At 40.4% G+C, this 15,133-nt stretch overlaps 1 long non-coding RNA gene across 1 annotated transcript; it reads left to right on the forward strand.

The window, feature by feature from the left end:
• The first annotated feature begins 9,986 nt into the window (after positions 1-9,986).
• LOC125618568 lies at positions 9,987-15,080 on the forward strand. The gene is made up of 3 exons (XR_007349907.1): positions 9,987-10,104; positions 13,183-13,306; positions 14,749-15,080. It is a non-coding gene; the product is annotated as an uncharacterized LOC125618568 (long non-coding RNA).
• The last annotated feature ends 53 nt before the right edge of the window (positions 15,081-15,133 follow it).

Consider the following 15,133-nt stretch of genomic DNA (forward strand, 5'->3'; position numbering starts at 1 on the left):
GAGTCCTCACAGGGCTACAGGGACACATATAACTTTGCTCTCAGAGTGATCCATGAGCCAGTGGCAACAACAATGCATAGGAGCCTGTTAGAAATGCAGAATTTCAAATCCTTCCCAAAATTACTGAATCAGAATGTGCATTTTCAGAGACTCTCAGGGTGATTCTCATGTCCATTGAATTTTGAGAAGCATCTGTGTAAAATACATGAAGGACTTGACCCTGTGTCTTTCACACAGTAAATGCTCCAAGGGAAGGGGAAAAGGACTAGAGGAGGGGCTCTGTATGATGATTTGGTCCCCAGGGAATAGTGGCCAACATCTGGAGACATCCTTAATTGTCTTAACTGGGGGGAGTTACAACATCTAGCAGAATGGCCAGGGTTACTGCTAAGTATCCTGAGTGCACAGGCTAGCCCCTCACCACGAAGAGTTACATGGCCCAAGATGTCAGTAGTGCTGAGGTTAAGAAACCTTGGGCTAGCCCAGCACGGTGGCTTACGCCTGTAATCCCAGTGGCTCAAGGCTGAGGCCAGAGGATCTAGAGTTCAAAGCCCGCCTTAGCAAAAGCAAGGTACTAAGCAACTTGGTGAGACCCTGTCTCTAAAAAAAAAAAAAATACAAAATAGTGCTAGGGATGTGGCTCAGTGTTCAAGTGCCCCTGAATTCAATCCCTTGTCCCCTCCCTCCCCCCAAATAAAAGAAACCCTGGGCTAGAGGGAAGAGAAGAAAGAGGTGGCTGTAGGGGCAAGAGCTGGAAGAGAAACAGAGAAAGATAAGAAGGTGAACCTTAGTGGAGGGGGAGGTAGTGCCCAGAGCACCAGCGGCAATAAATGAGTAGGGCCTGGTCCATTGCCTCTGTCTTGAACCAAGCCTAGTCCTGAGGTTCTTCTACTCCCAGTGAAAGGATGGAACTTGGGGACTTACCTTTACAAAAATACTGGGTGAAAGAAAAGTGCACCTGAGGGTGAAGTGATCTTGACCTTCATGACAAGGCCAGGTTTAGAAAAAAAAATCTCTTCATGATACTTAGGTGTTTTGCTCTGATACTCTAATGCCACCTCTGACCTTTATATCTCTCTGCCAAACCTGAATTTTACCTTCAGAAAATAAATCTACTTGGGCATCCCAGCCCCCTCCAAATTCCTCTGAACCTACATAGAGAGAAAGGGACTGAACCACTGTGGAGGGAAGTCCCGTCTCCAATTCTGGGTGAGACCATAGAGAACTCACTCGTAAGCCTAAGTCTCGCCTCTTTCTGATTGATAGAAATGCCCTATAGGAGGGAAGTACAGAGCATAATAGTCTGAAAGCCAAAAGATAGGAGAAAGTGATATCATCATTTTTCTTCCAGTGAATTGAGTTTATTTTTCATTATAAACCGGATTTTAATCCCTCCCTTTGGCTTGGAAGCCCATGTGGCAATGAATGTGTGATGTTTGGTTAGCCCTTTTCCCTGTCTTGGTTATAGATGTTCAAGGAACAGGAATGGGGTTTGGGGGATGTCCCCAGGTGGACTCCCTGATGCTGTCACTTTGCATTGCACCTTACCCTGTGTCATTGGAGGGTACATGATTTATTCTTACAGGCATGTCAAAGGATAGGAGAAAATACAAACATAAATGATTCTCCACTGGTGCAGCCTGCTTAGACATTCAAAACCCTTCCAAGTGGGTTTTCTCATTTGCATTCTTGCCTCCTTTGTGGATTAGCAAGCTGAGGGTCAGGAAGGTCATGTGACTCTCCCTGGCTTATAGAAATGAACAACAGAACTGGGACTAGAGTGCAGGTCTTCTGACATTCAGCCCTTCTGGCTTTTTTATTATTTCCCTGAAACACACTTCAGGTCAGTCAGTTTCTCATTCTTTTCTACATTCACTTATTCATCAAGTGCACATTCTCTAAGCACTACTGAGTGTCAGAAAATGCTATCAAAAACAAAACAAAACAAAAAACCCACAACCTGAATTACTGTGGTAACAGTTATATAATATTTAAAAAAGGAAAATCCATTGGGGCAGAAAATAGACTATTTCCCCAAGCCTGGGAGTTAGGGGCAGGATGAGTGGGAGGAATAGGAGTGGCCGTGAAGGAGTATGGGGTTTCTTTGGGGGTGATGAAAATGTTCTAGTATGTAAAATTAGAGTGTGGGAATGGCTACACAACTCTCAATATACAGTAAACCATTGAATTATACACTTTAGCGGATGATCTCTGGCATGATGTCACCTCCAAGGTTGATTTTTCTAAAGGACAGTTTAAAAAGAAAGTGAGGAAGGAAGGAGGGGCTTCAGTGGAAATGAGATGAATCTCATTCTCAAGTATTAATCAGGATCAATACTCTTAATAGAGCACCCTCTTTTCCTCCTATCCAAACCCTTTCTTTGCACTTACAAGAAACTCTTTTCATTCCCGGGCAGCATTGGTTTCTCCTATGCGCCTGTGGACTACTGCTAGTCCTTTTGGGATGACATCAATGTCATTCTTCCCTAAGCCCTGGTTGTCTTCATTACCAGGCTATGAATCACTGAGCGCCAGGCCTGAGTCTTATCCATCTCAGAATTCCCCTCAGAACCTGGCAGATGGCAGGAGCTTTGCATTTAATAAATAAGTGAATTTCATATGATGGGTGTGATATCTCCTCCTCCTGCCCTGCACATAGCCCTTCTAACCCTCCTGATCTCTGATAATATCTTCTCATGCTAGTGAGATCATTGAAGACTGAGGGCTCCTGAGTAGCTTTGGGGTGAGGCTGCTTGCCAGAGGAACTAACCGTGTGATTGGAGGATTGGCACAATCAGCCCTGTATCCACCCCTCCATACCCCGTCTCCCAGGAAGGGGAGAGAGGCTGAAGGTTGAGTTGCTCACCAAGGACCAGTGGTTAAATTAATTACAACTGTGTCAGGAAAACTCTAAAGGACAGGGTTCAGAGAGGTTCCCAGTGGTAAACACATGGAGGGGTTGAGGGATATGGAGATTCCATGTCCCCTCCCACATGCCTTATCCTATGCCCCTCTTCCTTCTGGCTGCTACTGGTAATCCAATAGGAAAATTGTTTTCCTGAGTTCTATCACCCATTTCAGAGAAGGATGAACCAGGAGAGCCCATGGTGAGGATCTCCAATTTTTAAGTATGTAGTCAGAAGCTCATTGATTACCTAAACTGCCAATTGCTATCTCAAGTAAGGGCCGTCTTGTAGGACTCAGGCCTTAACCTGTGATATGATACTAGCTCCAGATGGACAGGGTCAGAATGGAATTGAAATGTAGGACAACCAGTTAATGTCCACTGAGAATTAAAGAATTGGTTGGGGTGTGCCGCCCACAACCAGCACAGGCAGCTGAACTGAAGATTGCTCGTGTGGATTTGCAGAGACACCAAATAAAACACGGGTACAATTTACCTTTACACAAGCTTCAGGGTGTCTTCTCCACTCTCGGCCTCAGGCTCCCCAAAAGGGAGAGCAAGAGAAAGTCATGAGAGGGCTGGAGAGAGAGAGAGAGAGAGAGAGAGATCAGAAGTGAGCTTTTATGGGTGTGTGTGTGTGTGGGGGGGGTGTGTCTCTTGTTCTTAGAAAGTTCTATCCAAAAAAGGGCAGAAGGGGCAGGGCTACAAGGGACAGATGAGTGTAACTCAACCCTGAGGGCACGTTCCACAAAGAAGACCTCTTACTATCTGAGCTAGACCCCACCCAAGCCAGAGCAAATGCAATGGTTGGTCAGAATCTGAGGCATTAGGACTGGAAGAGTGTGGTCATTCATTGTGGCTTCCCACAGTGGTGGGAGGAAAAAAATCTCCACGTGTGTTGACCATAAATACTGGTGTGAGCGGAGTAGTAAAAGTACTGCTACATAATTTCACTAGTCTCCAAATATTAACTGTTATTATGTGCAGGTCAACCAGCATCCCACACTATTTGTTACGAAGTCTTTCTCAGGCATTCCTCCCCTTTGCTCAGGCAAGAGCCATAGGCTGTGAGACATGGCCTGTATCCTGTGACATTATTAAACACCTGGACCCAACCTTGCATGTGCCCTCAGTATAACAGAAAAATATTCAGGAAATGTCATGGCCACACATCTAGAATCCCAGGGAAACAGAATCTGTGATCAGGCCAGCGTGGGAGAGTCCTGGGTCTGTGAATGAGAACATCCTAGTGCTGCCAGCCTGAGCTAGTCACATCCATTCGCTGCGCCACCTGCCTCATTCTGTTTATGGTGGAAAGGGGCCCCTCCATCATGTATCTTATAGAATATCCTCCAGTCTCACCCCCTTTAAAACCCTTCTCCCTCATTTAGGAGACTCTAAATGCACTACCCTGATCAAAGTATTCCTCAACCCCCAAATCACCTTCTGCTTCTGGTAAGGAAAGTTCTCTCCTCTGGCCCATTGCTTCTTTTCTCCTTTTATAAAAGTCTCACTTAGGACCTGGCACAGAACCTTCTACCCACCAAGTGTCCATCAGTGTGATTATTCACAAATCAGCTCTTAATTTCAAAACCAGGTAAATGGAATATACTTAAGGAAGACAATTAAATTGCTTTTTACTGTTGTGTGATCCTCAACTGGTTATTTCTGGGTATAAATGACCACATAATAGGATGCTATTCCACCACTACAAATTATTCATATCTATACTCAGGAGATAGAAGCTAGAGGGTTACAAGTTTCGGGCCAGTCAGCAATTTAGCAAGACCCTGTCTCAAAATCAAAAAAAAAAAAATTATAAGACTGGGGATATAGCACCACAGTAAAGTGCCCCTGGGTTCAATCTCCGTGCCAAAAAAAAAATTAATAAAATTGTATAAAAGGGCTGGGGAATGTAGTTTACTGCCCTATCCAAAGTTCCTCCCATTCCTCCCATGCCCCCACCCCTCTTATCAGAAAAAACATTCGGCCTTTGATTTTGGGGGAATGGGCTTACTTCACTTAGCAAGATACTCTCCCATTCCATCCATTTACCTGCAAATGCCATGATTTTATTCTCTTTTAATGCTGAGTAATATTCCATTGTGTATATATGCCACAGTTTCTTTATCCATTCATCTATTTAAAGGCATCTAGTTTGGTTCCACAATTTAGCTATGTGAATTGTGCTGCTATAAACATTAATGTGGCTGTGTCACTATAGTATGCTGTTTTTAAGTCCTTTGTGTATAAACCGTGCAATAGGATAGCTGGGTCAAATGGTGGTTCCATTCCAAGTTTTCTAAGGAATCTTCATACTGCTCTCCAGATTGGTTGCACCAATTTGCCATCCCACCAGCAATGTATGAGTGTGCTTTCCCCCCCACATCCTCGCCAACACTTATTGTTGCTTGTATTCTTTTTTTTTATTATTAGTTGTTCAAGACAATACAATGATCTTGACATATCATTCATTTGATTCAAATAGGGTATGAAATCTCATTTTTCCATGTGTACATATTGCAGGATCACATTGGTTATACATCCATGTGTATACATACAGCAATCCCAGTGTCAGTTGTATTCTGCTGCCCTCCCTATACCCCTGCTATTCTGACTGGAGTGAGATGAAACCTTAGAGTAGTTTTGGTTTGCATTTCTCTAATTGCTATAGATGTTGAACATTTTTTCATATATTTGTTGATTGATCATATCATCTTCAGTTCCTAGGCCCATTTATTCATATTGGGTTATTTATTTATTTATTTTCTTTGGTGTTAAGTTTTTTGAATTCTTTATATATCCAGGAGATTAGTGCTGTATCTGATATGTGTGTGGTAAAAATTTGCTCCCATTCTGAAGGCTCTCTCTTCACCTCACTGATTGTTTCTTTTGCTGAGAAGAAGCTTTTCAGTTTGAATCCATCCAATTTATTCATTCTTGATTTTATTTCTTGTGCTTTAGGAGTCTTGTTAAGGAAGTCAGGGCCTAATTCAACATCATGAAGATTTGGGCCTACTTTTTCTTCTATTAGGTTCAGGGTCTCTGGTCTAATGCTTAGGTCCTTGGTCCACTTTGAGTTGTGTTTTGTGCATGGTGAGAGATAGGGGCTTAATTTCATTTTGCTGCATATGGATTTCCAGTTTTCCCAGCACCATTTGTTGAAGAGGCTATCTTTTCTCCAATATATGTTTTTGGAGCCTTTGTCTAGTGTAAGATAACTGTGTTTATATGGGTTTGTCTCTGTGTCCTCTTCTGAACCATTAGTCTACAACTCTATTTTGGTGCCAACACCATGCCATTTTTGTTTCTACTGCTCTGTAGTATAGTTTAAGGTCTGGTTCTAGTGATGCTACCTGCTTTACTCTTCTTGCTGAGGATTGCTTTGACTATTCTGGGTCTCTTATTTTTCCAGATGAATTTCATGATTGCTTTTTCTATTTCTATGAGGAATGTCAATGGGATTTTGATTGAATTGCATTATATCTATATAATGCTTTTGGTAGTATGGTCATTTTGACAATATTAATTTTGCCTATACAGGAACAATGGAGATCTTTCCATCTTCTAAGGTCTTCTTTAATTTCTTTCTTTAGCATTCTGTAGTTTTCATTGTAGAAGTCTTTCACCTCTTTCATTAAGTTGATTCCCAATTTTTTTTGAGGCTATTGTAAATGGGGTAGTTTTCCTAATTTCTCTTTCAGAGGATTTATCACTGATGTACAGAAACGAGTTTGATTTGGGGGTGTTGATTTTATATCCTGCTACTTTACTGAATTCATTTATTAGTTCTAGAAGTTTTCTGGTGGAATTTTTCGAATCCTCTAAATATAGAATCAGGCCATCAGCAAATAGTGATAGTTTTAGTTCTTCTTTTCCTATCCATATTCCTTTAATTTCCTTTCATCTGTCTAATTGCTCTGGCTAGTGTTTCAATGACTATGTTAAATAGAAGTGGTAAAAGAGGGCATCCCTGTATTGTTGCAATTTTTAGAGGGAATGCTTTCAATTTTTTTCCATTTAGAATGATGTTGGTCTTGGGCTTAGTATAGATAGCTTTTATGATGTTAAGATATGTTCCTAATATCCCTAGTTTTTCTAGTGTTCTGAACATGAAGGTGTGCTGTATTTCGTCACATGCTTTTTCTGCATCTATTGAGATGATCATATGATTTTTATCTTTTAGTCTATTGATGTGATGAATTACATTTATTGATTTCTATATGTTGAACCAACCTTGCATTCCTGGGATGAACCATACTTGATCATGGTGCACTATCTTTTTGATATGTTTTTGTATTTGATTTACTTTAAAAATTGTGCTCTATGTGTAATATGAATTGAATTGCATTCTGCTGTCATATATAACAAATTAGAATAAATTAATAATTCTAAAAAAATCATGAAAATGAACAGAGGATGGTTTCCCCTGTATAGTATTCCTTTTCTTGAAAGTCACCATCCCTCTTTTCAGACCTGAGAGGAACACTCAAGAGAGTGAATTTAGTTGCTTTATCCTGATTGAGTAAATTCTGATTTCCCACAATAAAATAATAATAATAATAATTTAGACTAGCATTGCTTGAATATCCATGCTTCCATAGCCTGTGTTTTCAAAATGAGAAATGAAAAATCTCCCACTTCCATGGGCTCGTCTGCTCACATAAACATAGCAGGTTCTTGAAGATTCTCTCTCCTTAGAGTGTTTTGAGAATTTCCAAAGGGGCATTTCTCTTAAGCCCATGAACCAATCTGTGCTGTCAGGGTGGCTGAGCCAGCTATTGCAAGCTCCAGCTGCAGACCAGATGATGGTGAGGATGGGACTCTACTCAGCAGCTTCTCAGAGCCCATTTACTCCTGCCAGAGAATGTTACAAGGTCACATTCACTCCTAAAAGGGTGTTTTGGCCCAGAGTGTAACAGAGTTCAGTGAAACAGCTTTCTCAGTTCACGTTCAGATCTCCCCTTGGCAGTGGGATGCCTGTATACCCCCACCCAAGAGTGGTAGTTTTGAGGAACTTCTGATAGTGTGGGACTGGAATTCATCAACATTAGTAATGTTGGTTACTGTTACTGAGCCCATCCCACAAGGTGATGATTCCTCAAGGTGAATCATCTTTAATGAGGAGGGAGTTGCCATTAACCCTCTTGCAATCTGGTCCCCATATGGTCTCCTCTATCAGCCATGTCTGAATATCTGAACTCCAGATGTGAACAGAGTTGAAGCCTCTTCCCCAGAAACTTCCTCAGCCCCACTGTAACTCAATGGAGGCAAATGGACACTTGTAGGGACAAGTGTCCCCTAGCTCTGTCAGCTAGGTTTCTCAGTGGGAGACGGGGGAGACTGGAAGAAGAATCTCAGCTCTAGTCCAGTAAACCAACCAGTTGCATAATGCTTTTCAAAGTACATCTCCAATTTGATATTCACCCAAACCCTGTGAGATAAATAGAGCAGATATCATTATCTCTGTTTTATGGATTAGAAAGTCAAAGCAAAGTTTAGTGACTTGCCCAAACTCATAACACAAGAAAAAAAAAATAACTATCTGGAATTGGTACTGGGACTCCAACTCCGAGTCTAGACATAGGGGAGGCAGAACAGCGCTCCTGAAACATGCAGACCGTGGAGTCACACTCTGTATTTGGATTCCCAGCCCTGTAACTCCTAGCTGTGTGGCCATCTGTAAGTCCCTTCATTCCCAGGCTTTGGCTTCCTTATCTATAAAGTGACAATAACAGCATCTCCCTCCTAAGTATCTGTGAGATAAACAAGAATATACATGTGAAGCACATAGAAGAGAGCCTGGCACATTAGCAAGCATGAGAAAGGGAGAGCCAGGATTAGGACCAAACTTATCCTGTCTCCTGTCCAGTGCACATCACACTCAATGTCTTTCACCAACAGGGAGATCAGAGGGTGAATGGCTATAAACAAACTTTTTACCCATTGCCTATATGATTTTTCAGTGGACAAATACCTGATTAAGAAAGTGTTCCCTACTGTACTCCAGATTGGAACAATAAAATATACCGTAGTTAATCCCAGTTCTTATCAGTCTGCATAGGGAGCCTGCAAAGCTGCTTTAAGATAATAATACTCTTTAGGCTGGGGATATAGCTCAGTTAGTAGAGTGCTTGCCTCGCTTGCACAAGGCCTTGGGTTCAATCCCCAGCACCACACACACACACACACACACACACACACACACACTAGTCTGAGAATATGATATGAAAACTTCAGGACCAGAATTCATTGAACAAACTCTTTTTTGACTGAATGGTAATGAAAATACGTGAGAACTGAATTGTCCTAATGAGCCAAATCACTCTGTCTTAAAATCATGGCACCTTAAATAACTGTTTCATACTTTCCCCTGATATTTACTGTTTTCATTCCATCTTTATTTTTAAATAATGACTTTATAGAGATTTAATTTGCATAACCTAAATTCACCCTTTCAGAGTATACAATTCAGTGGTTTGTTTATATTCAGAGTTGTGCAACCAGCACCATATAATTTCAGAATATTTTCATCACTTGGAAAAGAAACCTCATACCATTGGCCATCTCTCCCCACTCCTCCTGCTTATTCCCTGGAAACCATTGAGTTGCTTTCTGTCCTCATGGATCTGCTATTCTGAAAGCTTCATCGTTCACCTATGGAGCTTCTTGTGATAGGTTTCTTTCTCTCAGCTTAATGTTTTTAAGGTGCATTCCATGTTAGAGCATGTTATCAGGACTTAATTATCTTTTTGTTGCTGAGTAATCTGTTGCATGCATATATCACATTTGGCTTATCCATCCATCAATTGAAGGATATTTGCACTCTTTCTACTTCTTAGCTGTTATGAATAATTCTACTATGAAGATCTATGTGCAAGTTTTAGAGTGAATCTGTCTTCACTTCTCTTTCAAGATGCCTCTATGTTTAACATGTTTTATTTAAACTATGGGAAGTGTTACATATTTATTGAACAATGAGGTTGGGTTTTTTGGTTGTTGTTGTTTTTGTTTGGGTACCAGGTAATGAACCTAGGGGCACTTAACCTCTGAGCCACATCCCCAGCCCTTTTTATATTTTTTATTTTAAAACAGGTCTCATGAAGTTGCTGAGGCTGACTTTGAACTTGGCAATCATATTGTCAGCCTCCTGTCGGTCCGGCATGAACAATGAAAAACTGTCAATTAGCACTTGGATGGTAAAGATATTTCTATTTATTTTTATGTTTAACATTCTGTGGAACTGCCAACCTATTTCCCTAAGTCTCTTCACCATTTTAGAACCTCACCACAATGTTTAAGAGTTCCAGCTTTTCCACATCTTCACAAATACTTATATTTCCTACCTTTTTATGTTTTAGCCATCTTAATGGGTCTGTAGTGTTGTTTTAATTTGAAATTTTTTTTAATCTTCTTGGTGCTGGGGATTGAACTCAGGGCCCAGCTCATGCTAAGCATGCACTGTACCACTGAGCTGCATCCCAGGTGATTTGGATTTTCCTCAAGGACTAATGATTTTTTTCTTCTTTTCATGTGCTTAATAAATACTCATGTTGCTTTTGGTGAAATGTTTATTCAGTCTGGGTTGTCTTCTTATATTGAGTTTTTGTCATTATTGTTGATGTTGTTTTGTTTTGTGAGTCAGAGTCTCTACGTTGCCCTGGGTACAAGTGATCCTCCTGCCTTACCCTCTGAGTAGCTGGGACTTTAGGCGCTTGCCACTCTGCCTGGCTTTTATGTTGAGTTTTCATAGTTGTTTATATATTCTGGATAGCAAGTTCCTTATTTGACAAAATTTGGAATATTTTCTCCCATTCTATAAGTTGTCTGTCCACTCTATTACTGGTGCCTTTGAATCATGATGAAGTTCAGTTTATGTATTTTTTATGTCACTTATGTTTTTGATTTCTTGTCTAAGAATACCTTGCCTAATTCAAGGTCATGAACATGTACCCTTCTATAAATTTTATTGTTTCAGCTCTTACACTTAGGTCATTTGATCGACTTTGGAGTTGATTTTTGTGTAAGATATGAATAGGTGTTCTGCTTCCTTCATTTGCTTATATCCAATTGTTATAGTTTAGGTGTGAGGTGTCCTCCAAAAGCTCATGTGTAAGAAAATGCAGGAAAGTTTAGAGGTGAAATAATTGGGCTATGAGAGCCTAAACCTAATCAGAACATTAATCTGATAATATGGATTAACTGGGTGGTAACTGTAGGCAGATAGGGAGTGGCTGGAGGAGGTAGGTCACTTAGAGGTATGACTTTGAGGTATATATTTTGGCCCTGGTAAGCGGGACTCTCTCTGCTTCCTGATTGCCACGTCCTGAGCTGCTTCTCTCCTTCACACCCTTCCTCGAGGATATTCTGCTATCACCCCCACTGAATTGTCAGATCACTCTTACTGAAAATCAAATGTCCAAAATTTGAGGATTTATTTCTGCACTATTTCGTTGAGCTGTATATCTAGACTTATTATAGCACTACACTATCTTAATTGCTGTAGTACTGGAATTTCCTTAATGAATAATGATTTGCGCATCAGAGCCCCTGTAGTCCAGCTACTCAGAAGGTAAGGCAGGAGGATCAGTTGAGCCCAGGAGATGGAGGCCAGCAGGGCCACCTAGACCCTGACTCAACAAAACAAAACAACATCAACAATAATGACAAAAACTCAGCTTTGTAGTAAATTTGAAACTGTAAAGCCTAAGCCCTCCAACTTTGTTTATCCTTTCGAATGTTATTTTGGTTAGTCTGGTCTCTTGAGTTTCCATGTGAATTTAGGATTGTGTGATGGTTAATATCATGTATCAACGTGACTGGGCCCCAGGGCACACAGAAATTAGTTTAAAATTATTCTGGGTGTGTCTGTGAGGGCATTTCTGGGTGAGATTAACATTTGAATTCATAGACTGAGTAAAGCAGATTCCCCTCTTCAATGTGGGTGGGCCTCATCCAGATGTTGAAGGCCTGAATAAAATAGAAAGGTTGAGCAAGAACCAGAATTTATAAGATTGGTTTTCTTGGTTCCTAAGCTTCATACGTGGACTGGAACATACTACTGGCTTTCCTGGGTCTCTATTTTGTCCCTTCTTCGGGGACCTCCATTACATGTACACTGGATTTTTTCACTGTGTTCGCTAGGTCTTGTGCATATGACGTTTCTGTATTTTCTATTGCTTTATCTCTCCATTTTTTTTTTATTCTGGACATTTTCTTTGACTTATTTTCAAGTCTACTAACTCTTTCCTTATCTACATCTAGTCTTCTGTTAAATTTCACGGATTGAATTCTAAATGTTTGTATTGTCTTTTCAGTTCTAGAATTTCAAATAAATTGTTTCAGATAATTTCCAGTTCCCTGATGCAATAATCTTACATCTTATTTCCTTGCACACACTTATCATAGTTGAAGCCTATGTCTGATGACTCCGTTCTCTGCGGTCCTTGTATGTCTTTTTTACTGTCTATTATTTTTCTTTGGTTATTTCTTTTTTAAAAGAAATACTATTTTTAGATGTAGTTGGACACAACACCTTTATTTTGTTTAGTTTTATGTGGTGCTGAGGATCGAACCTAGGGCCTCACACTTGCTAGGCGAGCGCTCTACCACTGAACCACATCCCCAGCCCTTTTTGGTTATTTCTATGTGAGATCCAAACATGGTATTTGAAAAATTACAAAGATAATTTTAGGCTTAGAATATAATCTTCCTCTGGAGGTGAATTTTTATTTACTTCTGGAAGGAGGCAGATTATCTTAATACAATCAAAAGTCCTTTCTTATTATGGTTAGGCCATTTATGGCTTATCATTACTCCTTGGGTGTAGAACTTGGAGATCTTGTCCTGAAGCCCAATAAGGAGGTCACTAAGGCCCTTCCTTAGCAGGCTCCAAGCACCCTTATTTGTTATCCCAACCTATAATCCTGTAGAAAGTTCTCCACAGCTTTTCAGTCTCCCAAATTTATATCAACTTTTGCAAATTAGATTATATCCCTGGGGGAAAGGCAGCCCCCCCACCAATGCTGAACTCGTTTCTCTTGTTTTCTATCTCCCACATCTTGGCCCTGCAGTGAAAATATTCATTTAAAGGACAGCAGCTGTTCCCTCCTTCTTGCAGAACATTAGTACTTCCCTAATAGCTTCTGAAAAATCACTCATCTCTGCCACTGGTGGGATAGCCATGCCTGCTGTGCAGGGTGGGTGAGGATTGCATGAGGTAACTAAAGGGAAAGTACTTAGTGAGTTTTCTAATAATCACGTTTCCCTCTCTCTAGTCTCTAGAAAGCTCAAAGCCACTTTGTGATCCTTGCAGCAACATATGATTCAGAACCTTATGATGTCTGTGGTGGAACAATCTTGATTCAACTCCATTGTGTGGTCTGTAATTACCTGCTTCAGGTATGTACCTTAAATCTTATTTTATTACAAGTATGCTTATTAGCCTCCATAACTTTCATAGAAAGTAGGAAACAAAGAAGCAAAGGAAATAATTTTAGCACAGTTATCTTGAACTACCATGTGTATACATATGATAGAAAACTCTTATATAGTACAGGATGGAGCCACTTTCCCCGGGCAATAGAACATCAAAATCCCTGTCTTCTCTTGCCATGCTAGTCAGCATGGCTCATCCTGGAACATTCCTTACTCATCCTTCAAGGTACAAGTCAAGAATCCCTCTTTCAGAAAGTCTTACCTGGTCTCTCCACATAAATGTCTTTCCTTAATCATATTGAGCTGTATGTTACTGGACAGTGACTTGTCCTACAAACCTCAATTTCTTTATACACCTTACCATCTACAATGTCTAGAAAGAGAAATTACTTTGAATTGAGTTATTTTAACACCTTTACTGAACTATAATTAGCATGCAATAAATTGCATGTATTTAAAGTATACAGTTTGGTAAGTTTTGACATATACATATGCTACCTATAAAATCTTCAACACTATCAAAATAATGAACACTATCAAAATATCCACCACAGTTTATCTATTCATTTGTTGATGGACATTTAGGTTGTTTCAAATTGTTGGCTATTAAAAATAAAGGTGACATGAACCAGGCATGGTGGCACACACCTGTAATCCCAGCGGCTCTGGAGTCTGAGGCAGGAAGATCACGAGTTCAAAGCCAGCCTCAGCAGCAGTGAGGTGCTAAGCAACTCAGTGAGACCTTGTCTCTAAATAAAATACAAAATAGAGCTGGGGATGGTGGTTGAGTGCCACTGAGTTAAACCCTCAGTACCCTCCAATAAATAAATAAACAAATTAATTAACTAATTAATTAATTAAAGCTGACATGAACATTCATGTACAAATCTTTGTCTAGACAGGTACTTTTTCTTCAGGGATGAATATCTAGAAGTGGAATGATTGGATCATGTGGTAGATATTTCCTTAACTTTTTAAGAAACCATCTATTCTGGCTTTCCATTATGGTAAAAAAATACCTAAGACGATCAACTTATACAGAGGAAAGGTTTACTTTGGCTTATACTTTTGGAGTTTCAGTCCATGATCAGGTAGGCCCATTGCTTTTGGGGCCCATGGAAGGGCAGCACATCATGGCTGTAGCATGTAGTGGAGCGAAACCATTTACTTTATGGCCAGCACATGAAAAAGAGAGGATGAGAAGGGTTGAGGTCCCAGCATCCCCAACAGAGGCTTACTTTCCTCTAGGCCCCATATTCTAATAGTACCACGGACTGGGGAAAAAGCCTTCATCACAGGGACCACTGGGACATTTCATTAATCATATTGAGCTATATGGTGGTACCATCTTAAGGTACCACCAAACTGTTTCCCAAAATGATTGTGCCATTTTACATTCCCAACAGCAGTATAAGACAGTTTCTCCACACCCTCCCGACCGTTGGTATGGTTAAGGTGAGTCTTTTTTGCGGGATGAGGTACTGGGGAATGAACTCAGGGGCACTCCACCAATGAGCCACATCCCAGCCATATTTTGTATTTTATTTAGAAACAAGGTCTCACTGAGTTGCTTACTATTGCTGAGGCTGGCTTTGAAATCACCATCCTCCTGCCTCAGCCTCCCAAGCCGCTGGGATTACAGGCATGCTCCATCATGCCTGGCAGAGTGAGTCTTTTTAATGTTATCCATTGTAACAGAAGTGATGTGGTGTCTCATTGTAGTTTTCATCTGTAATGACAGACAATGGTAAGGATCTTCTCATGGTTTTTTTTTTTTTTTTTTTTTTTTTT

Source organism: Marmota marmota, unplaced genomic scaffold (genome assembly GCF_001458135.2).
Source record: "Marmota marmota marmota unplaced genomic scaffold, marMar, whole genome shotgun sequence".
In the NCBI taxonomy this organism is placed as follows: Eukaryota; Metazoa; Chordata; class Mammalia; order Rodentia; family Sciuridae; genus Marmota; species Marmota marmota.